Here is a 25,880-nt window from a genome sequence, read left to right as displayed (position 1 = left end):
GCCAAAACCCTTTTGGGTTCCATGTTGAACCCTCTGTGGAAAAGGTGGAAAGGGTGGGGCACACTTCCACTCCCAAAAGGGTTCTACTTGGAACCAAAAAGGGTTCATTCATAGGGTTCTCCTATGGGGACAGCCGGAGAACCCTTTTAGGTTCTAGATAGCACCTTTTTTCTAAGAGTGTCGATCCAATAGAACAGGTGCAACAACATCATCAATGATGGGCTACAGCAGATGGGCTACAGCAGATCCAGTCACTGTGTAATAATGAGGGTTTCTCCCACAGAAAAACATAGAAAAATGGATGGAAAAGACACAGATATAAAACTAGTGATGGGACAGCATGGATCCCATTGAGATTACGCAGGCTGACGTTTAATGTCACAAGTCTTGTCCTGTAGGCAGAATTTAGTGATTTCCCATTAGAGGGGCCAGCTGAAAAATCTAAATTGCCTATATGTAGAAATGAATGAAAACAAAAATGTGCTTCTTGGTCTTAATTTAAGGTTAGGGGTAGGCTTAAAATCAGATGTTATGACATTGTGACTGGGCCAGCTAGTGACCTCTCGGCAAAGCTGCCTCCAGAACAAGATTCATGACTATAACCTGCGGAGATGATTTATCCCATTGGGAGGAATGGGGGATATAAAATGGGTTTGTATCGCTTTAACATTCTTTGACGTCACCCTGATGCAGATTTCACCGGGGAAGGAGGACACTGACGTGAAAGGAGTTAGACCGACAAAAAAAAGTACCAACATGATTTAGGCTCTTCTGTAGTCTGCTTTAACGGAGGGGGAATGGGTAGGCTAGTGCTGCCCGCTATTTTGGAAGATAAGATTTTCTTCCGTTTGAACCAGTAATACTGTACAGAAATGCCAATACATCTGATGGGGTAAAGATAAAACATTCTAAACGAAAAGCAACAATCTGGATTCTAGAGGGCCGGAGAGAACGTAGGGATGCTCGAGCGTTGTCACAGCGACACAACTTGCTAGGACATTGTGCACGCGCCCCGCCGAGAGGCAGCGTGAGCGAGCTAAAGAAGCAATCGCACAAGCGCAGCATCTTTTCGGTGCATGGCTATAACGGGTCGGAGGGGAATCACGGAAAACCACCGCTATTACCCAGAGACGAAGCAGGCAAGCACCACCATGATTCAAATCGTCCTCGCTATTTAAACTGTCGTTTGAGCTATCCTCTCCACCCGCAAAGGGCAAGCGAGGATGTTTTTTGGGGGTTGAAAATCAACCTGCTTGCAAAATCACTGTTGCCAATTTATGTAGACGAGGAATTAGACTAGATATCATTTCGTTGTCAGCAAATGAGTTATAAAGATATATATAGAGACTCGTCAGATGAAAAGCCAAAGCTGGAAGAATGATTCCAAAATCAGTCTACATGCATTCATCTCGTGTGTAATGCGCCTCACGCAGCAATAGGCTTTATTTGTTGGTAGCCTTTTCCTTTCTTCGTTGTCTCCCTGTCCCTCATCAGAATGTGGTAGTCCGGTCAATCTACCGGGATTGAGCGGGTGTTGTCGGTAAACAGAACCAGGGAAGCTTTCTAAAACCGTCTCCTTCTCCAAAGGACTATGCTTCAATATTTCCCCATCTAGAGGAACGGCGTGACAGCGATCTAGAAGTCAAAGAGGATTCCTTTTGAAAACCCCCCTTGGAATCTTGCTACCCTTTAGACCACATAACAGGTAAGCACATCGCTCTCTCGGTTGTCGAGAATGTAGGAATTATTTCCATATTTCACAGATAACGTGAATAAAACAAGCGATTCGTTTGCTTGTAATTACAATGTAATTAGGCTACATACATGTTTATTTGTCCCGTCCTTTCATGTTGGGTAGCAAATAGCATTAGAATGCCTTTGCAATCTCACTGATAGTTCTCACTGATCATCTCTCAATGATAACTCTGGTTTGAAGCTTTGCCTTCGAACCTGTTGTTAATGATTGCGTGCTGTGGCGTTAACACTATGATGGGCTACACCCCCAACACGCAACCAGTTCAAAGCTTTTGAGCCACCTTTTCCTGATAATGGTGCCGGCAGGGAATACATATCCTCCTTTTCTTTTGAATAAGGACTGAATTCAAACTCTCCTTCGGTGGTCTCTCTCCACATATGTAGATGTTGCCAGTTTGTGGTGCCATTGGAGGGTAGCCTCGAGTAGATTTATATCAAACCATCCAAAGCCTTTAGACAGTATTAGCATTTCAACCACACATTTGTTTGTCTTTAGAAGGTTTCACAAATATTAACAGATCAAGTCAAGCTTTACTATCTCTATTATGCTATTTCCTCTGATGTTTTAATGATTTACATTCATTACAATGTTTTAATGTTGTAGTTGTTTATGGGTGAAATGGTGCAATTGTATCCCCCCCCCCCCCCCCCCCCCCAAAGAGAGTTTCCAATGCAACCTATCTATCTGAGTATCTTATGTGTCAAGGGGTAGATAGCTATCCCCGACAGGAAACGCCATGCCTGTGAGAACATATGTCTCTCACACACACTGACTGCAAAGAATGGGCCACATTTATATGCGGGGTTGGTATGGAGGGCATTCCAAGATCCATCCAGTTGATGGTAGAATTCAACAGAGACAAGAAGACCTCTGTTCTTATCAGCCCAAGAGGATGGGCGCATACGCACGCACGCACACACACACACACACACACACACACACACACACACACACACACACACACACACACACACACACACACACACACACACACACACACACACACACACACACACACACACACACACACACACATTATCACACACACATTCTTAGGCACACACACCCAAACACACACATACACTCTGGCTGCACAGAGCTCTGTGGTTGCCCTATATAGCAGTTATTATGGATAGCTCTGTTTACCAGGGGGAAACTATTTAATGGATGTGAGAAATGTGTTGTGGGACTCTGTCCTTGTGCTGAATAGATGTTGTCACAGAGAGTTGTCTCGCTCTCTACTGGGAGCAAGATGGGAGGAGAAGTTGTGTGTGTGTGTGTGTGTGTGCAGGTTGTAGTGGCAGCCTAATCACTAGAAATAGACTTCGCTTTCAGATATTTGAAAAGGTCCTGAGAACGTCAATACACTATATGCCTTCCTCGGTGCTTACTAAAAAAAAGAAAAACCATTACCCAGCACTGGGCGCAAACATGTGATGCTCGGAGCCGAAGCCCGTTGCTCAGACCACAATGCTTTAGCAAGCAGTGAAAATATGTGATGATACTTGATAGTATGAGGTTGGTTGGTTTGCCGAGCCTTTCCCAAACTATAGCCCTAACTTCAACCACTCGGAATGAATGTCTAAACTGTTAACCTTTGAATCATTTATGTTTTAACCCTGTAACCATGCGGAATTAACTCTGTAACCATGCGGAATTAACTCTGTAACCATGCAGAATTAACTCTGTAACCACGCTGAATTAATGCGTTAAAAATAGACGTTAATCCATAATACATCGAATTTCGAAGGGACGCTAAGAGATCTTGTTGGCAGTGGTGTTTGTGTGTGTGTGTGTGCATGCACGTGAGGTGAGGAAGTGCGTGGGTGTGTGTGTGTGTATGTGAAGCTCATTGCTCTGCAGCAGCACATCTTGTTTATTTGTATGGCAACAGTGGATCCATGTGATGTAATTGATTCACAATGGGGCCCACTAAACATGGGAGACAGGTAGTCTTGGTAAGGAGAGGTATAATTCCATGTGTATAACTTGTTTTATCATCTACATTTATGATGAGTATTTCTGTTGAAATACAGAAATGTGGCTATGCAAAATCACTTGATGTTTTTGGAACTAGTGAATCTAAATAGCCAATGTAAACTCAGATTTTTTAAATATAAATATGATCTTTATCAAACAAAACATGCATGTATTGTGTAACATGAAGTCCTATGAGTGTCATCTGATGAAGATAATTCAAGGTAAGTGATTCATTTTATCTTTATTTCTGCTTTTTGTGAATGCTATATTTCGCTGGAAAATGGCTGTGCTTATAGTGGTTTGGTGGAGACCTAACATAATCGTTTGTAGTGCTTTTGCTGAAAAGCCTATTTGAAATCGGACACTTTGGTGGGATTAACAACAAGATTGCCTTTAAAATTATATAAGACACGTGTGTTTTAGGAATTGTAATTATGAGAATTCTGTGGTTTGAATTTGGCGCCCTCTATTTTCACTGGTAATGTCATATCGATCCTGGTATTGGGATTGCAGTCATAACAAGTTAAGGAGACCTATATGTCTCGTGTTTGTGTGTGAGTCTGTTTTCAATGTTCTTTGCCATGCATGTGTCTGTGTGCTTGTGCGTGTGTTTCTGTGTCTCTTTTCAGTGTGTGTATGTTGATTTAAAAGTTTCTGTGCGTGTGCGTTTGCATGTGTGAGTACGTGCTCTCAGACTCCCAACACAGACACAAGCCTAGGTTAGACGGAGATGGAGGGAGGTCCATGCACGCGGAGGCAGATGGGCTGAGATGTACAGTGTGCTAGATGGGAGGTCCTTGCAGGTGCAGGCAGATGGGCTGAGATGTTCAGTGTGCTAGATGGGAGTCCATGCAGGCGGAGGCAGATGGGCTGAGATGTTCAGTGTTCTAGATGGGAGTCCATGCAGGCGGAGGCAGATGGGCTGAGATGTTCAGTGTTCTAGATGGGAGTCCATGCAGGCGGAGGCAGATGGGCTGAGATGTTCAGTGTGCTAGATGGGAGTCCATGCAGGCGGAGGCAGATGGGCTGAGATGTTCAGTGTGCTAGATGGGAGGGCCATGCAGGCGAAGGCAGATGGGCTGAGATGTTCAAAGGCGTGTCCTAGATTGATAGCTCATCACGTGGGTCGCTAACCATTACAGATGAGGTAGGTTGTGACAGTAGAAAGTTGAAACAACCTCTGCTTTCTGGGCTGCTATTCATCCTCTCAGTGTAGCTTGGTTTTGCTGTAGTCACGTTGCTTGTGATCTCTCACAGATTCATGGTGTATCGCCAATTATGTTTCAATTTTGGATTTGATAGTAGATGGAGACCTGAATATCCATTATGTATTGATGTCAATCTTAGACGAATTTGCTCTGCTTAATTGGCAATGTACTGTATTATATGCTCGGTTACTAGTAGGTGTTATATCATGATGCAAATTGATCTACTGTTTTTAGGTTCCCCTTATTGGTATCGGACATATGGGATATTTCAAAGTGTATCCTAGTCATGGGGTGGCAGTATTTAGGCCTACCTGTTGCAGGTGTTGTGCTGTTCATTAGTGAGTTTGGTCAATGGGCTGTTTAGTCTGGTAAAAGGCCCATGTTAGTTCACCGTGTGGGGTTGGAACAGTGGGCTGTTAATAGAATTCTTTGTCTACCTCCTCATATATTTGTATGTAAAGCATTCTTCTTTATCTAATTGTTGCTGACTGCAGTTGAACCACTTCACGCTCCATTTTAGTACGCTGGGTGAAAAGTGTCCATATCAGGGGATGTCCATATGACACGTTATTGATATTCTAGAGCAGTGGTTCCCAAACTTTTTATTGTCCCGTACCCCTTCAAACATTCAACCTCCAGCTGCATACCCCCTCTAGCACCAGGGTCAGCGCACTCTCAAATGTTGTTTTTTTGCCATCATTGTAAGCCTGCCACACACACACACTATACGATACATTTATTAAACATTAGAATTAGTGTGAGTTTTTGTCACAACCCGGCTCGTTGGAAGTGACAAAGAGCTCTTATAGGACCAGGGCACAATAATATAATAATAATAATCAATGATTTTGCTCTTTATTTAACCATCTTACATATAAAACCTTATTTGTTCATCAAAAATCGTGAATAACTCACCACAGGTTAATGAGAAGAGTGTGCTTGAAAGGATGCACATAACTCTGCAATGTTGGTTTGTATTGGAGAGTCTCAGTCTTAAATCATTTTCCACACACAGTCTGTGTCTGTATTTAGTGTTCATGCTAATGAGGGCCGAGAATCCACTCTCACAAAGGTGCGTGATTGCAAAGGGCATCAGTGTCTTAACAGCACGATTTCCCAAGGCAGGATACTCTGAACGCAGCCCTATCCAGAAATCTTTTGATTAAATCAAATTTTCACAGAACTGCTTGTTGCAATTTCGATGAGTCTCTCTTGTTCAGATATCGGTAAGTGGACTGGAGGCAGGGCATGAAAGGGATAACGAATCTAGTTGTTTGTGTCATACATTTAGGGAAGTACCTGCATAATTGTGCACTCAACTCACTCAGGTGCTTCGCGATATCACATTTGACATTGTCCGTAAACTTGAGTTAATTTGCACACAAAAAATCATACAGTGATGGAAAGACCTGTGTGTTGTCCTTGTTATCGCAGACAGAGAAGAGCTCCAACTTCTTAATCATAGTCTCAATTTTGTCCCACACATTGAATATAGTTGCGGAGAGTCCCTGTAATCCTAGATTCAGATCATTCAGGCGAGAAAAAAAATCACCCAGATAGGCCAGTCGTGTGAGAAACTTTTCATCATACAAGCTGTCAGATAAGGGAAAATTATGGTCAGTATAGAAAACTTTAAGCTCGTCTCTCAATTTTAAAAAACGCGAAAAAAAAATGTAAATGTGGATCACATTTTTTGGGGGAGTACCCTTGACGGAATTGCGCGTACCCTACCCCAGTTTGGGAATACCTTTTCTAGAGAATACAAACCTTTTCCAATGCATGTTTGTCTTGATGTGTCTCTCTTCATGCTGACAAATACTGACTGTCTACATCTATGTTTTCTCAGCACATTCAAGATATGAAGATATATTGATTCCAGATATGCTTCTCTTGGCTGAGGTCCATATCCGGATCCTCATATGCTTTTTGATATGCTGAAAATAAGGACCTTTTCTGATGCATTTCTGACTTTTCAGCTCAATAATTTCATGCACAAATCATTTTCGGATTCCTTCTGGATTTCATACATGGTATGGCCGGATATTGACTCAGTAAATATCCTGAGATAGGCCTGTGCAAACATCTTATTTTCTCTATATGATGACAAATACTGACAGTAGGCCTACATGTACCAAACAAAAATATAAATGCAACATGCAACCATTTCTAAGATTTCACTGAGTTACACTTCATATAAAGAAATTGTTCAATTTAAATAAATTAATTAGGTACTAATCTATGGATTTCACATGACTGGGAATACAGAAATGCATCTGTCTGTCACAGATACTTTAAGAGAAAGATAGGGGCGTGGATCAGAAAACCAGTCAGTATCTGGTGTGCATTCAAATTGCCATTGATAAAATGCAATTATGTTCGTTGTCCGTAGCTCATGCCTGCCCATCCCATAACCCAACCGACACCTTGGGGGACTCTGTTCACAATGTTGACATCAGCAAACCGCCCGCCCACACAACGCCATACACGTGGTCTTCGGTTGTGAGGCCGGTTGGACTTACTGCCAAATTCTCTAAAATGACTATGAAGGCAGCTTATGGTTGAAAAATGAACATTAAATTATCTGGAAAAAGCTCTGGTCTACATTCTTGCAGTCAGCAGGAGTGGCTTTTTATTGTCCCCAGCACAAGGATCACCTGTGTAAGGATTATGATATTTGTGACTCGTTTCAGGTAACTAGGCATATGTTGCGCGTCACTACTTCACAGGAGAGCCATTTGAACATAAACTTTTTTTGAAAAATGTAAATGAGTTTTTTGGCAGAAATGCCTGTCTGGAACATGTGAACTTTTGTGTTCCTTAATAACAAATGTGTGTGCCATCTGTAAATACGAATACAATTGTACAATTACAAGCCTAGTTGGTTAAGCCATGGAAAAATCCGGCAATCTTCCCGTTAGCTATGATTGGCTGAGATAATGAGTGGGCTGGACATGCCGAGCGATGAGTTCGGATTGGTCTGCCATGTAGCCCGCTTCTGTCTGTATGAGCTGATCAGTATGTGTAGGTAATCCTTTCTAACGCAGCTTTTTTAAAAGATGTCTCGTAGTAGAAGAGCAAAATATTTGCTTTCCACTTTCTGGAGGACTTTAGAGTATGATAACTAAGGAGATGGAGCAGATTGTGGCGTTTTGTAGACAGAGTCGAAAAGGCTGTTGTATAAAACACCTGTCTCTGCATTACATCTTCAAACTAAGGTTAACCATGGCATCAGTGACAGAGAGGGAGAAGCATCCATCCATGTATACGGGTAAGATATTCTAGCTCGCTATATTTTCAGATATTACACATTTCTAATTTTGGCAAATTCGTTGTCATTTCAAGTTAAAATGTACTGTTAGCTAGCTAACTAACGTTAGCTGGCAGGCTAGCTAGCTAATGTTACGTGTATGATCTGTGTAGTAATATTATTCGTATCTCAGAGCCATTTGCATGGCTAGTTATAGCCTAATGTTATCTAGCTAGCATTGAACCTGGTTGGTTAGCTACCTGCAGATTCATGCAGGGTAGTAACGTTATGAGTTGGGATTATGGTTAATTGTTTAGCTAGCTAGCTACATGTCTTCACAAAAGACTCCAATATGCAAATAACTATTTCAATAGAATGTTTATGATGTCAGTGTGTCAACTGTCGATAGACGTAGTTGGTATATTCTCTCTGGCTATCTACTCCGATTTCAGAGCACTCTCGTCTGAGTGTGCCAGAGTGTAGAATAACTGACAAATTAGATCGAATATAGCCGGTTGGTCACATTTAATCAGCTTCTTGATAAGCCACACCTGTCAGCTGGATGGATTAAGGGAGAAATGTTGACTAACAGGGTTGTAAACTAGCTTTATGTGCATATGGAACATTTCTGGGACCTTTTATTTTAGCTCATGAAACATGGGACCAACACTTTACATGTTGTGTTTATCTTTTAGTATATTTTCTAAGTGCAAAAAATGCATATGCTCTTGACTGTGGTCCATATCAGGATCTTTTTTAGCCTAGCAACAAGAGGCACATATTTTCTGCTGTAGCGTTCCAACTGTCATTATTTTATTTGGGCTTCACAAATGAGTGTGTAAACAGTGTGGGGTCAAACTGGAGAAACAAAGAAGTGAGAAGCTGTTCGGAAAATACCTCAAAGAAGTTAACACTAAAGTAAGTGGCTAATTTGAGATGTTTTATTTATCTGTGACTAGAATCAAGCACGTTAGCTACTTTGGCCAGCAGCCAGTAGGGCTAGCTAGCTAGGTTTGAATGGTGGGTACACTGGTAGCCTAGCTAGATAACAAATATTGAAATAGCCTTCCTTTCAAGGATTATTTTTTACCCCCTGTAAAACCTCAAGGTAAAAGTTAACATTTTAAAATTGTATTACTGGTTAATATAAGCTAGCTAACTAACTAAGCTAGCTAACTAGCAATTTGGCTAGCTAAATAGCTTGTTCCAGTTAGTTTTCTCGTCATAAATTTAAAAAAATTAGAGTAGCTACCTTGTGATATGTTTATGTGAAATGACAATATTTTCTTGCAATGTCGACACAAGTTTCATTCATTTATGCATTGACCGTTTGGAGTGGATCACAGACCAACACTACCATCACTCTAGACTACGAGGGACCGCCGCTGACGACCCAATCTGCACCCATCGCTTCCATCGTCCATAACAAACAGGGCAGGCAGGGGTATTGAGGGTGTGCACCTTTTATTTTCTGTTAGATTGGCCTTCGTTTGTATCTTTACAGAAAACATGTGTTGTGATAGCGCTCTGGAGTTGCTATGCTGCATTTTTTTAACAGCATTTCACTGATTTCAAAACTCTGTCAACGTTTTTTGTGACAACAACACTGTTGATCGCCGTTTTTTCTGATCACAGTGATGGGGGAAGACTACAATGTTCAATGAAAATGTTTATAACTAAATCGGCGATTTCCTCATCGTCTGATCCATTTTCAGAATCAGAGTTGGCCCGATCGTTCTCCAGAAAGTAGTCCATCACATCTTTTTCCCTCTGATCTTTGTCGGTAGCGCTTTTAACATCAGGGCAGCAATGCATGATATCTTTCAAAAAAAGCTGTGTAGAAAGGATTATTCACACATTTATTTCACCTTTATTTAACCAGGTAGGCTAGTTGAGAACAAGTTCTCATTTGCAACTCCGACCTGGCCAAGATAAAGCAAAGCAGTTCGACACATACAACAACACAGAGATACACATGGAATAAACAAACATACAGTCAATAATATAGTAGAAAAGTCTATATACAGTGTGTGCAAATTAAATAGGATAAGGGAGGTAAGGCAATAAATAGGGTGTGGTGGCGAAGTAATTACAATATGGTAATTAAACACTGGAATGGTAGATGTGCAGAAGATGAATGTGCAAGTAGAGATACTGGGGTTCAAAGGAGCAAGATAAATAAATAAATACAGTATGGGGATGAGGTAGTTGGATGGACTATTTACAGATGGGCTATGTACAGGTGCAGTGATCTGTGATACTGAGCAGCTCTTGTTATAGACAGAAGCCCGCTACATGGCAGACCAATCCGAACTCATCTCTCAGCATGTCCAACCCATCCATTATCTTGGTCAATCATGGCTAGCGTGAAGGTTCCTGTATTTTTCCGGTTCGTAATTTTATTCGTATTTACAGATGACATACAAGTTTGTTATTAAGGCACATGAAAGTTCAAATGTTCCAGAAGGCATTTCTGCCCCCCCCCCCCCCCCCGAACGAAAAAAATGAAGAAAACACCCCCGTTAAAATGTCTTTCCTGTGAAGTAGTGATGTGCGACATACACCTAGCTCCTTGAAACGGGTCTCCGTATATGAAATTAAGGACATGCGTTTCTGGAGCATGTCTACTCCTTATATAGAATAAAATGTCAGATATCTGGATAAATATATCCTCTTATATTGACCCTTTTCGCCCAGTGGTGTATAGACGTTTGGACATGATTTTGCACTTCAACTTGGGTTTCCAACAGAGTTAAAAACTGCTAGGTTGCGTCTGAAATGGCACTGATTCCCTACACATGGTCAAAAGTAGTGCACTACATAAGTAATAGGGTGCCATAACAGACACATCCTACTCTCTCTACAGGACCCTTTTGTCACACGTATTCTTCATCTTTTATTTCCTTTACTCCTTCGTCTATTGCTGTAAATACTCCATGTATTTGGTTGAAATGATCTGTCAGCTGTGTTTGTCTGTGTGTGGGTGTGTGTTTGTGTGAGTGAGAGAGAGAGAGAGAAGAGTAGTCGTTACCATGGAAGCACCTTTTTTGACTGATAGCTGGACTGGTCAGTTTCTACCTGGGTGTTTTTCTGTTTTGATTGTTGGTAGTGTATGCAGGATTTGAATGATGCATACCAATGGGCACTGGACACCTCCATAGCAGATATGGGAATCCCCACATGTACTACATACAGTATAGGGCTATATGGGCACCCTCATTGTCATAATGTCATACATTCCCGGCCATGGTCCCTCCAACTATTTCAAGGCCACTCCTGAGACACAGTGTAACTATAATTCCAATCCTCAGTATACTGTTGTCTATGTGTGTATCCATGTCTCTCTGCTAGGGATATGATGTGCCAAAATCATTGAAGGATATTGAAAATGTAAAAACAGCTGTTTGAGATGGTATTTTTTTCCTGTTGAGGACCTTGGTCATCATGATGTGATTTGTTTAGCTCTTCATATTCTGACTGAGTGTCTAGTGTCTCTATCTTCCACAGTGCCACCACTCTGCATTGCCCAGGCCTGTTTAGAAGGTATTTTCATTCCCAGGGAGAGAGTGAGAGCTGGAGAGAGAGAGGGTGAAGATGAGAGATTTGGCTGGCTCTTGGCTGGTTGTAGCCTTCGTATGCTCAGTAGGGGTGGCCGTCAATTCCAGAAGATAGTCGATTCACACTCTTTAAATGTGAGAATTGAGAATCAACTTCTTCCAAGAACGAACAATTGATTCCTATAATTTTCCACTAAATTACACGTTATTTTCCCGACTCAATCCGTCACTCCCTGTGCCCTCTGCTTAGTGTTGATTCCTATAATTTTTGGTGTTGGTATAAATTGGCTTCCATGTTATTTTCTGGAGTCTGATGCATCCAGTAATCAGTCAGTTCTTCTCATTCTCAGACCTTTCCGCCAGTCTCCCCTAAAAGTCGATGCGTCATCCGTTAGACGGAGGCGCCATCCTATCACCGTCCCCGGGGCTCTCATTAAGGTGAGATCAAGGTTGAGCGCTCGGAGGTGTTAACACACACAGCTCAATGGTGTTCGCACAAAACACCACTCACTGTGATAAGGCTAGCTCTACTGACAGCCAGCTCACCAGTGACACCCAGACCACCGGCTAACACTCTCCCCCGATCAGAGAGACAGAGAGGCAGAGAGACACAGAGTCACGGACAGCCCTGCTAGGCTAGCCAGATCCTTCTCAGTTTGATAAGGTGCTGTGGTGGGTGGGAGGGTTGGTTTCTCAACCAAATCCCTTTGACAATAGACATGAATACCAACATCAGAAAGAGCTAGGCATTGTGATTTGGCTATATGTGTGGGTGGATTTCAATGTGAGACTGGGAATCTTCTGAATCCAATCAACAGAATATCAGACACCCCAACGGGATTATAGATAGATATAGTGGGGTAAAAAAGTATTTAGTCAGCCACCAATTGTGCAAGTTCCCCCACTTAAAAAGATGAGACAGGTAATTTCCATCATAGGTACACTTCAACTATGACAGACGAAATGAGGAAAAAAAATCCAGAAAATCACATTGTAGGATTTTTTATGAATTTATTTGCAAATTATGGTGGAAAATAAGTATTTGGTCAATAACAAAAGTTTATCTCAATACTTTGTTATATACCCTTTGTTTTGACAGAGGTCAAATGTTTTCTGTAAGTCTTCACAAGGTTTTCACACACTGTTGCTGGTATTTTGGCCCATTCCTCCATGCAGATCTCCTCAAGAGCAGTGATGTTTTGGGGCTGTTGCTGGGCAACACGGACTTTCAACTCCCTCCAAAGATTTTCTATGGGTTGAGATCTGGAGACTGGCTAGGCCACTCCAGGACCTTGAAATGCTTCTTACGAAGCTACTCCTTCATTGCCCGGGCGGTGTGTTTGGGATCATTGTCATGCTGAAAGACCCAGCCACGTTTCATCTTCAATGCCCTTGCTGATGGAAGGAGGTTTTCACTCAAAATCTCACGATACATGGCCCCATTCATTTTTTCATTTACACGAATCAGTCGTCCTGGTCCCTTTGCAGAAAAACAGCCCCAAAGCATGATGTTTCCACCCCCATGCTTCACAGTAGGTATGGTGTTCTTTGGATGTAACTCAGCATTCTTTGTCCTCCAAACACGACGAGTTGAGTTTTTACTTTCTGACCATATGACATTCTCCCAATCTTCTTCTGGATCATCCAAATGATCTCTAGCAAACTTCAGATGGGCCTGGACATGTACTGGCTTAAGCAGGGGGACACGTCTGGCACTGCAGGATTTGAGTCCCTGGGGGCGTAGTGTGTTACTGATGGTAGGCTTTGTTACATTGGTCCCAGCTCTCTGCAGGTCATTCACTAGGTCCCCCCCGTCTGGTTCTGGGATTTTTGCTCACTGTTCTTGTGATCATTTGGACCCCACGGGGTGTGAGTCCCAGATCAAGGGAGATTATCAGTGATCTTGTATGTCTTCCATTTCCTAATAATTGCTCCCACAGTTGATTTCTTCAAACCAAGCTGCTTACCTATTGCAGATTCAGTCTTCCCAGCCTGGTGCAGGTCTACAATTTTGTTTCTGGTGTCCTTTGACAGCTCTTTGGTCTTGGCCATGGTGGAGTTTGGAGTGTGACCTGTCTGAGGTTGTGGACAGGCGTCTTTTATACTGATAAGTTCAAACAGGTTCAAACAGGTGCCATTAATACAAGTAACGAGTGGAGGACAGAGGAGCCTCTTAAAGAAGAAGTTACAGGTCTGTGAGAGCCAGAAATCGTGCTTGTTTGTAGGTGACCACCATAATTTGCAAATAAATTCATAAAAAATCCTACAATGTGATTTTTGGGATTTTTTTTCAAATTTTGTCTGTCATAGTTGAAGTGTACCTATGATGAAAATGACCGGCCTCTCTCATATTTTTAAGTGGGAGAACTTGCACAATTGGTGGCTGACTAAATAATTTTTTGCCCCACTGTATGTAGCAGCTCACACCCTGATTTGTTCACCGACATTTCCCGCTTGTCTGCCAATCAAAAGGAATAGGCGTGTCGGCAGACCTCGGCAGACGAGGGTAACCTTGGGTTCTCTCTGAAACGTGGACGCCAGGGACTTCCGGGATTCCTCTGAGGCGAGGTGGAATCCTTGGGCGAGTGAGTGGGATCGGAATCAGACCACCTTTTCCTCCTACCTTCCTGTAGCCGCCCATCGATCTGGATGGTCAAGGCGATGAGCGAGTTGAGATCCGTAAGCAGCTCCCGGGCTGCGAGCTCGTCTTTAACCTCCACCAATAATCCGTGGAGGAATGTGATTCCGGGTCCCAGGCACTTTCGACGGCCAATGTGCGTAAATCAACAGCATAGTCTGCCACACTGCCACAGACTTGACGAAGCTGGAGAATGGAGAATCAAAACTTTTTTCACCTCACCCACGAACTCCTCCAGACTGAAGCACACGGCAGATTATTGTTCCCACACCACCGTAGCCCAGGCGAGGTCCCTCCCTAACATCAGCGTTATGAGGTATGCTATCTTGGAGCGGTCCGAGGGAAAGGACAAGGTCTGGAATCCTTCTATAAAACCTTGAAGTAATTCCTCGTGTCTCCCAATAGTGGCTCCTTGGGAGGAGATGGCATTGCAGAGCTGGTCCGAGTCTGCTGAGACAGTCATGGCCAGTTTGTACTATCAGGATAAGACCCAGATGCAGACAGTTCACAGAAATGTATTTACAAAACGGGGCAGGCAAAGGTCTGCAAGGTACAGAAGGGCAGGTAGGCTCAGGGTCAGGGAAGGCAGATGTCAGTAATCCAGGACAGTGTCAAAAGGTACAGAACGTCAGGCAGGCTCTGGGTCAGGGAAGGCAGAATGGTCAAAACCGGAAGAACTAGAAAACCGGTACTAAAGCGAACAGGAGTATGGAAAATCACGTTGGCATGCTTGACGAGACAAAACGAACTGGCAACAGACAAACAGTAAACACAGATAGAAATGCACAGGGGATAGTGGGGAATATGGGCACCTGGAGGGGGGTGGAGACAAGCACAGGTGAAGCAGATCAGGGTGTAACAAAAGGCAAATAGTGTCTCTAACAATACATAATGCTATAGGAAAGCATGGGAGACCATAAAGATATAGTTCAATGTCAATGTTTGGCTTTTATACGCTCTCTATACTACAGCATCCTCCACTCTTCCACAGACTAAACACACATAGGCCCGTTATTGTGACCTGGGAGCAGCACAACTGAACGCATGTGCACACATGCACACACAGACACACCACTGCAATGGTAACAACCACAGGAGTAGTGACTTTGGAAGATGGTGCCGAAGAGGATGGCTGACGTCTTACATGCTCTTGATCAACTGTGCTATTTTGTTAGTTTTTTTGCATTGTTTGTAACTTATTTAGTACATAATGTTGCTGCTACCGTCTCTTATGACCGAAAATATCTTCTGGACATCAGAACTGCGATTACTCACCACGAACTGGAATAAGCTTTTTCCTTTAACGAGTCCGACGAGAAGGATATGCTGTCAAATCCCTGTTGTTTGCTTGAAGAAAAGACAGAGGAAAAGAGATCGGGCTGCCTTCTGAGAATCTGTAGCCGAGCGAGTAAACTCCCACTGCCATCCATCCTACTTGCTAGCAAGTAGTTAAAATAAAATTGATGACCTACAATTATGATTATCCAACCAACGGGACATTAAGAACTGTAATATCTAATGTTTTACAGAGTCGGGGTTGAACGACGACACGGATAATATAGAGCTGGAGGGATTTTCCATGCACCGGCAGAACAGAGAAGCTACATCTGGTAATACGAGGGGTGGGGGTGTGTGTCTTTTTGTCAATAACAGCTGGTGCACGATGTCTAATATTAAAGAAGTCTTGAGGTATTGCTTGCCTGAGGTAGAGTACATTATGAAAAGCTGTAGACCAGAGGGTTCTCATCTATATAATTCTAGCCGTCTATTTACCACCACAGACCGATGCTGGGACTAAGACTGCACTCAACCAACTCTATAAGGCCATAAGCAAACAAGAAAATGCTCATCCAGTAATCCGACCATAATTATATCCTCCTGATAACTGCTTACAAGTAAACACTAAAGCAGGAAGTACCAGTGACTCGCTCAATACGGAAGTGGTCAGATGACGCGGATGCTACACTAGAGGACTTTTTAAATTTTTATGAAAGAAACCATAGACCCACTCCAATTCGCATACCGCCCCAACAGATCCACAGATGACACAATCTGAATTTCACTCCACACTGCCCTTTCCCACCTGGAAAAAAAGGACACCTATGTGAGAATGCTGTTTATTGACTACTGTTTATTGACTACAGCTCAGAATTCAACACCATAGTTCCCACGAAGCTCAACACTAAGCTAAGGACACTGGGATAAACACCTCCCCCTGGATCCTGGACTTCCTGACGGGCCACCCCCAGGTGGTAAGGGTAGGCAACAACACATCTGCCACGCTGATCCGCAACACTGGGGCCTCTCAGGGGTGTGTACTTAGTCCCTTCCCGTACTCCCTGTTCACCCACGACTGCATGGCCAAACACGACTCCAGCACCATTATTAAGTTTGCCGACGACACAACAGACAACGATGAGACAGCCTATAGGGAGGAGGTCAGAGAACTGGCAGTGTGGTGCCAGGACAACAACCTCTCCCTCAATGTGAGCAAGACAAAGGAGCTGACTGTGGATTACAGGAAAAGGCGGGCCGAACAAGCCCCCATTAACATCGACGGGGCTGAAGTGGAGTGGGTCGAGAGTTTCAAGTTCCTTGGTGTTCACATCACCAACGAACTATCATGGTCCGAACATACCAAGATAGTCGTGAAGAGGGCACGACAAAACCTTTTCCCCCTCAGGAGATGGAAAAAATTTGTCATGGATCCCCAGATGCACAAACATTTCTATAGCTGCACCATCGAGAGCGTCCTGACCGGTTGCGCCACCGCCTGGTATGGCAACTGCTCGGCATCTGAACATAAGGCGCTACAGAGGGTAGTGTATACGGCCCAGTACATCACTGGGGCCAAGCTTCCTGCAGAGAGAGGGAGAAAGGTGAGAGAGAAAGGTGAGAGAAAGGTGAGAGAGAGCAGAGAAAGAGGAATATAGTGTGGTGAGGATGGGTTGTTACTTTCAGACACACACAGCGACTGGAGACAGTCTGACTCTCAGACAGTATAATCAGCCACTGGCATGGTAGCTCTGCTACTATGGGGAGGCTGTTAGCCATTTAATGTCCATTCATTGACATAAGTGGCTGAGGTCTTGAGTGGTTGGGTTTGAGGCATTGTCAGGGTTGTTACCTCACACACACACACACACACACACACACACACACACACACACACACACACACACACACACACACACACACACACACACACACACACACACACACACACACAAGCAAACACACAAGCAAACAGAGACAGGCAGCGAGACTAATTGCCCCACATGAGAGTGCATGGGGACCAGGTCCGCTCCCATGAGAGATATAATAACTACGCTAGCTGCTGCTAGTTGCTGAAACAAGACGAGCTGTTTCCACCTCACTGCTACTGGCTGTCCCCTGATGGATGGTCGATGACTGGAATCCATAGGTGTGTGTTTTGTCAGTGTGTGTGTGTGTGTTCTATGTGTGTTTCTTGAGTGTCGCTCACTTCTTCAGGCTCACTTGAGCACTTAACCTGAGGGACTTGAAAACAAACCAAGTGTTCTAAGTGCCACCGTACTGATGCAGTTAGGCTTGCAGAGGCTAAAGCGTGGACGCTAACCGATGTAGGATCTTCATTTGACCATGCTGTTGCAGGATAACTTTCTGCAGGACATTTTAAACCTGTAGTGTATTTGAGGTTTGATTTTTCCTAACGAAAAATGTATCAACTCCAATAAAAAATGTCCAATAATTATAATCCACATAATAATCCACATTTCCTGTTGCTGCACGATTATTTTCCTGCTGTAGCACACTGGCTCAAATTAAGGTCCGACATCTGTACAATGCACACACAGAGACACACACACACACAGTCAGTTCTACGCTAGTCAGCCAAAGCATCGGAGCATTGGGAAGCTGGTTAGGGAGAGAGACGGTAGCGTGACAGTGATGAACGAGTGGCAGATCGGGAGTGTCAAACCTTTTCATCGGCATCATGATGGTCATCATCTCTGTTATTGCCACAATCAGCAAAGAAAACAGCAGTCCCTCAGGATGCGAGATGCGCGCACACACACACACACACACACACACACACACACACACACACACACACACACACACACACACACACACACACACACACACACACACCAGTTCATCTGATTCTGGGGAAGTATATAGAGGGCCTCACAAAATGTGGATGTATCCCTTTAATCCACCCTTCCTGCTGGACCTAAAACATTTGTAATGTATTTGAAAGGTTTTTAGCTTGGAACCCAAACTGATATGTTTTGTTTCATTTAACTTTAGTAACGGAGTATTTACCTTTGGATTTTAGGCTAGTAAGGTTCTGCTTAGTGCCGATTCCTCATGTTAATGGCTTGGGGCTCCCGAGTAGCGCAGCGGTCTAAGGCACTGCATCTCAGTGCAAGAGGCGTTGATGTTCCAATCCAGGCTGTATCAGATCGCATGCTAATGCTAGTCATTAATGAGCAGTGAGATTGCTTTCCCTGCTCTATGCACTAGCTAGCGCCTGGCAGTTAGCGACCTTCGTTCTTCCTCATCCGCCTCCCCCCTCTCCAAGGCCATAGTGCAACAGAAACAAGTATTTCTTAGTTCACTTTCTTTCCTGTTTTAGGCTGTTTTTCTGTTTGGTGCCTAATGAATAGGAGGACTCTGTAGTGGATAGGTCCTCCTTGACTCCCACAGCAGGAGTTAAAATGCTGCAGAGAACGAGTGAAGACCTGGCTGCCTGGGAAAGTGTCGTTGCTGTCCTGTCGCCTAGATTAAATGATTATTTTCCATTTCTGTTTAAAACTCAGAGGACTTGGATATATGGGGGGGATGAGAAGGTGCAAGTCAGCAGGATTTTATCCCCCTCACACTCCATCCATCCCTCCATCCCTCCATCCCTGGAAAAAAGAGAGGGAGAACAAACACATTTCAGAGGATGAGCTTGATCCCTTAACTGGAAAACCTGCTTCTCATCCGATGAGCTCAAAATGAGCCAAAACCCCTCAACATCCACCTCTATACCTCTAACCCTCGGCCATTCACCCCTCAACATCCACCTCTGTACCTCTAACCCTCGGCCATTCACCCCTCAACATCCACCTCTATACCTCTCACCCTCGGCCATTCACCCCTCAACATCCACCTCTATACCTCTAACCCTCGGCCATTCACCCCTCAACATCCACCTCTATACCTCTCACCCTCGGCCATTCACCCCTCAACATCCACCTCTGTACCTCTAACCCTCGGCCATTCACCCCTCAACATCCACCTCTATACCTCTAACCCTCGGCCATTCACCCCTCAACATCCACCTCTGTACCTCTAACCCTCGGCCATTCACCCCTCAACATCCACCTCTATACCTCTAACCCTCGGCGATTCACCCCTCAACATCCACCTCTATACATCTAACCCTCGGCCATTCACCCCTCAACATCCACCTCTGTACCTCTAACCCTCGGCCATTCACCCCTCAACATCCACCACTATACCTCTAACCCTCGGCCATTCACCCCTCAACATCCACCTCTGTACCTCTAACCCTCGGCCATTCACCCCTCAACATCCACCTCTGTACCTCTAACCCTCGGCCATTCACCCCTCAACATCCACCTCTATACCTCTAACCCTCGGCGATTCACCCCTCAACATCCACCTCTATACATCTAACCCTCGGCCATTCACCCATCAACATCCACCTCTGTACCTCTAACCCTCGGCCATTCACCCATCAACATCCACCTCTGTACCTCTAACCCTCGGCCATTCACCCCTCAACATCCACCTCTATACCTCTAACCCTCGGCGATTCACCCCTCAACATCCACCACTATACCTCTAACCCTCGGCCATTCACCCCTCAACATCCACCTCTGTACCTCTAACCCTCGGCCATTCACCCCTCAACATCCACCTCTATACCTCTAACCCTCGGCCATTCACCCCTCAACATCCACCTCTATACCTCTAACCCTCGGCCATTCACCCCTCAACATCCACCTCTATACCTCTAACCCTCGGCCATTCACACCTCAACATCCACCTCTATACCTCTAACCCTCGGCCATTCACCCCTCAACATCCACCTCTATACCTCTAACCCTCGGCCATTCACACCTCAACATCCACCTCTATACATCTAACCCTCGGCGATTCACCCCTCAACATCCACCTCCATACCTCTAACCCTCGGCCATTCACCCCTCAACATCCACCTCCTATTCATTAGACTTCCACCACAGCACAACCTTTCCCTGGCCACATATCAGTCATTCGTTTTTTTCCTTCTCCATTCCTTCTCTACGCGGAAGGGGACTTGTAGTGCGGGTGGCTGGCTGTTCAGAGATTTGCCCAATTAGGAGGATCTCTGAGATCATTATGGAGAAAGGCACCGGAGTCAACTCCCTGCCCCCATAAACAGCTCCATCACCCCCTCACCCTCTAACCTCTCCCTTCCACTCCCTCTCCTTCATCCTCCTCCTCCTCCGTCCTCCACTCCCCTTCTCACCCCTCCCACCATCCCTCTCCTCCTCTCTTCCTCCTCACCTCTCCCCATCTCCAACCCCCTCCCTCCGTCCATCCCGCTCCTCTTCACTCCCCTCTCCTCATCTCCCTCCCTCCTCCTTCTCTAGTCTGACCTTCATGGGGCCTAATCGAGTGTGGAGCCTTGCTAATGGATCCGAACTGTGAACACGTCTTGGTCCAGGCCTGCTGCTGCCGGTGTCTGTCTGTCTGCCTGCCTGCCTACCTGCCTGCCTACCTGCCTGCCTGCCTGCCTGCCTGTCTGTTTCAGCCATCGGAGTTAGATTACGCTACACATGAACCATCACTTATGCTTGTATGATGTAACAAATATATATAGAATGCAATTATTTGTCCAGATGAAATCAATAATATATTTAAGCAATAAGGCCCAAGGGGGTGTGGTAAATAGCCAATAAACCACAGATAAGGCTTTTCTTATGCACGATACAGCCCTTAGCCGTGGTATATTGGCCATATACCACAAACCCCCAAAGTTACAAACTTATTAAGAGCAGTAAAAATATGTTTTGTCATACCTGTGGTATATCGTCTGATATACCATGGCTGTCAGCCAATCAGCATTCAGGCCTCGAACCACCCAGTTTATAATTAGTTGTATAACACAATATTTATTTGTCTGTTATGCTTGATTTAGAAATGTAATTTAATTTTGTGGTGATTTTTGTGGTGATTCTTTTCTCCTGGAGTTCTATTGTAGTCAGATATGCTTTTAAGATATTCTGAGAAAGACAATTGAATTTCCCGTGTGGATTTCATGACTGATCTACAAAGAGAAGAGATATGTGGTGTCTAGTGGGAGACGAGAGCTGTTATTGCCCAGAGGACAGATTTCACTTAATGTGCTGCTGGTCGCTCCTCTGTCTGCTGTTGCTAGGGCTACAGGGAGCAGACTCCACTGACGGAGCTGTTGTTGTTTGTCAGTGTTGTTTGTTATTTGCATGGCAGAGAGGTTAGCGCCAACAATACTGGTCACTGTCACAGTCAATCCGCTCAAAGGTCAGGTTGAGAAAAATAGCCTTCTATGACCCCACAGCATTGGTTGACAGGCAATTAACAGTCACCCAGACAAGTGTTCAAATAGTCTCAGCTATGGGCAATAATCTCATTGTACTGTAGCCATTTGATAAAAAGAAAGCTCCCCTTTCTCTCTTTCTTTCATTTTGGCTTTACTGTAGTAACTAGCACAATGTCAAAGCCCTTTTCTGGGCTTGTGAGCGTTTTCCCTCGTTGATGGGTTTTTAGGCTTGTTGTCGTGAGAATGTAGTGAAGTCGGCATGGGGCTTTCATCGCTTGCCATTCAGCTATTCGTGCATTTGTGCCATTGGTTCTCTGGCTGGCTGGGTGTTTCAGTGTGACTGCCTGGAGACTGGCCGAGCTTCCCCCAATGAACCATTCCCTCTCATTCCCACATTCGTATGAGTGTCTGACCACTCTCTCCACACACACATCGCAGAGCAGAGTAGAAAGGAATGCTGACTACTGCAGGCTCCAGTACAGGCTCTGACTAGACCAGACCTGAGTTCAAATACTATTTGAAATTGTTCAAAATATTTATACCTATGGAGTGTTAGGTGTGCAGGGTTCGCACTTTTGGGACGTTTCTATTGGTTTGCGACAGCGAAGTTCAATCGAGCACCTCTAGTTGAAATGATCTCAGATATGACTTGAACCCATGTCTGGCTCCTTCCCCAGCCCTCACACCCTTTACTATTACAGGCATATTTCCACCAGTCTCACTGTCACCGCAGCTTGGAGTAAATCTGGTTTTAGATGAACGGGCTGATGATGCATCTACTCCTCACTCTTTCTGACAAGGTCTATGGTTGTTCTATCACTGTGCTCTTGTCACATCTGACTTCAGGTTAGGGCTGAGCGATGTGGCCTAAAAATCACATCTTGATTTCTACTAATTTATGGGAAATTCACGATATATTTAGATTTTTAAAAATGTTTTCTCTAAATAAACTTTATTCCTTATTTCAAGATCAATACACTGCATTTCAAACAGTTTGAAATAATTGAATGAAATCAGGTCTTGTAAAATTATACCAAGGCTAAATATATATATTATACCTAGGCTTCAACCTTAAGACCCACTAATAATGACATTTTTCATAATAGTTTTAATCTGCTTTTTTGCAATAATCTCTGATCTGGCTTTCAAGTCTGTCTATGAAAATACCATCTTCTGGTAGCAGGCATTATAGAAAATGAACACGTCTCATAACCAATCGCTCAAGCGCAAGCCCACCTGCTAGTGAGTAGCCAGCTAATCTGTATATTTAAAGTCTAGCCAACTTGGATTTATTTGCTTGCTAACAAGGTAGAACATTTGAACTGTTATGAACACACCCTCCTTTCTGTCTCCAGCTGTTTGAACAACATATCCTGTTCACTTTGTTCTGATGTTTAAATCCAGTGGCCTACCTGGATAAGAAGATGCCTATTTCTCAGAATGAGAACGAGTTGCCATATTTATATAAACATGTCTTAGTAGGGTCTGCTCTGTTCTACATTTTGGTAGTTGAGACATGGAAAGGGTATTGTTTCAAAGGTTAAGTTCTCCTCTATTATAGTAAAATAATGTCTCAATGTGTTTCGGTGTCTGTATAGCCAATTATGTTGGACCAAACCTCAAATGCCTGCACTATCAGCTCAAACATAAATATCACTGTCATGTCTTCTGCTGATAAGCCTCCCAGTAAAGCAATAAACCAATCAAGAATCCCATAAAATTGTGAAACATAGCCCACATCGATAACTTGCTACTAACAGATAACATTAATATACTGACTATCTCTGAAACTCACTTAGATAAAACCTTAGATGATACCGTTGTAGCAGTTTCAACGTCTTCAGAAGAGACAGGAATGCCAATGCTAGAGATGTTGCCTTGAATGTGTAACAGTGTTGCTTCCGTCCCTCTCCTCGCTCCCAACCTGGGCTCGAAGCAGGGACCTTCTGCACACATTGACAACAGTCTCCCACGAAGCATTGTTACCTATCGCTCCACAAAAGCAGAGCAAGGGAAACAACTACTTCAAGGTCTTAGAGCTAGTGACGTCACCAATTGAAACGCTATTAGCGCACTGCTAACTAGCCAGCCATTTCACACCAGTTACACTCACTCCCCTTTGCCCTGCTCCTTTTCTGAAATAACCAGTGATCTGGGTCACCAACATCAATGTAACAGTGTTGCTTTCTTCCCTCTCCTCACCCCAACCTGGGCTTGAACCAGGGACCCTCTGAACACATCAACATCTGCCTCCCAAGAAGCATCGTTACCTATCGCTCCACAGCTTTACTAATGCTGCAGGAATCTGCTCTAGAGCAGTACCAAATCCATCGTATGTAGTGATCACAATATAGTAGCCATATCTAGGAAAACCAAAGTTCCAAAGCTGGGCCTAATATAGTGTATAAGAGGTCATTGTCGAGTCTTTGGCATCATTAAAGGTGAAGACTGTTATTTTACCAAATCAATTCTCAAATTATTGTTACGTGATTAAACTAATAATGTAAATTGAATTAACTAGGAAGTCGGGGCACCACGGAAAATCTTCAGATTACAAAGTTAAATAAATATAACTCTTCAGATATTTTAACATCTGATCAATTAGTCTTCTATTAATGAATCATTCTTTACCTTACGTCAGTCTCATTTCAAATGTCGTAGAATTCTTGGTTATCTGCACGAACCCAGCCTAAACAATGAATCATCCATACACCAATTGGCTTAATAATTTATTCACTAACTAACTAAATAATCACAGAAATGCATAAACAAACAAACAGTAGATATTGGTTACTAACGATGATAGGAAAGATCCCCTAGTGGGCTAAGCCGATATGACGACATGATGAACAAAGGGAAGGGGGTGTGGACTGTGAAAGAAGCGGGAAAGACAAAAGGGATCACGACACACACAGTTGATAATTATATAAATTGAAATGCTAATCCTTGCACAGGAACGCTCACTCATTCAGGAATAATTGCAATCAATATATTTACGCCCATATTTTGTTGTGATCTTCTCTGTTGGAATCGTCAGTCCGTCTGCTGAAGGGTCAGTTTGTCAGAGAGTGGTTGTAGGTCTATCGGCGGCTCCTGATAGAGTCTGTTGTAATGGATACGTCAGTCGTCTATTGTTTTAGAATAGATGTATCAGTGGTTGTCAGTGTTCACATCCCAGGTTTACATAATTTCTAGCTGCATACTAGTAATTAGTATCTAAGATTTGCTCTATTCTGTAGGGATCGATAGTCTCAGAGTTGAACCATTTCCATCTGTGTAGCCAATATGCCACGTGGTATGGTTTTCTAGTCTTGGTACTCAAACCTGTGCCACCTCAGCTTACACCGAGGTATGTGTGTTCTGAAGAGGATTTCCTCAGGAGGGGTTTTTATTCATAACAATAGAAAAGGGCAATTCCATGACGCCAGATCATGTCTGTGCTCACGGGGGCGTGGCCGCTGACTAGTTAAACTTTATAGGGAATACAATTCTCTCAAAATGAAAGGTTAACATCACATTACATCATTTCACAAATGGTTTCATCTTTACTCATTAATTTTATACAAGAATTAGATGCAAACACCATAATTGAGAAATGTACACATTCAAAGATATAGTTATGTGTGTTTCCGGTTCTTTGTGAGGTCACCAAATGAAACACACTAAACATAACTGTCCCTTAAGTGTCCATGAACCCTTCCTAAATTCTCACAAGGGGACATATAGTTTAATTTTCTTATTTTGGGCCACGTGAAATCCTTTGTTCACTCTGTGGTCTCTCTCTGCATGAAAAAGGGAAGAGAGGCACCGCCAGGAATTTACGACTTGAGATAACAGAACCTGGGTGTAGGAGAGAGTGAGAGAGGGGGAAGCCACGATCTACACCCAGAAAGGACCACATCATGACATCATACAATATGTTTTGTAGTGATT

General features: G+C 43.7%; 1 protein-coding gene across 4 annotated transcripts in view; it reads left to right on the top strand.

Moving 5' to 3' along the window:
• Nucleotides 1-732: 732 nt before the first annotated feature.
• Nucleotides 733-25,880, top strand: part of nlgn2a (neuroligin 2a) — a 316,013-nt gene continuing 290,865 nt past the window's right edge. For 2 of the 4 annotated variants that reach the window (XM_031791956.1, XM_031791955.1), the window contains exon 1: nucleotides 733-1,705. The gene's annotated coding sequence lies outside the window, so the exon portion shown is untranslated. The remainder of the gene's footprint in view (nucleotides 1,706-25,880) is intronic. The other 2 variants (XM_031791958.1, XM_031791957.1) reach the window with 1 other exon arrangement.

This window comes from Oncorhynchus kisutch, linkage group LG16, assembly GCF_002021735.2.
Source record: "Oncorhynchus kisutch isolate 150728-3 linkage group LG16, Okis_V2, whole genome shotgun sequence".
NCBI classification, from domain to species: domain Eukaryota; kingdom Metazoa; phylum Chordata; class Actinopteri; order Salmoniformes; family Salmonidae; genus Oncorhynchus; species Oncorhynchus kisutch.
Note: the sequence above shows the minus strand (reverse complement) of the source record. Positions and strands in the feature narration are given on the sequence as shown.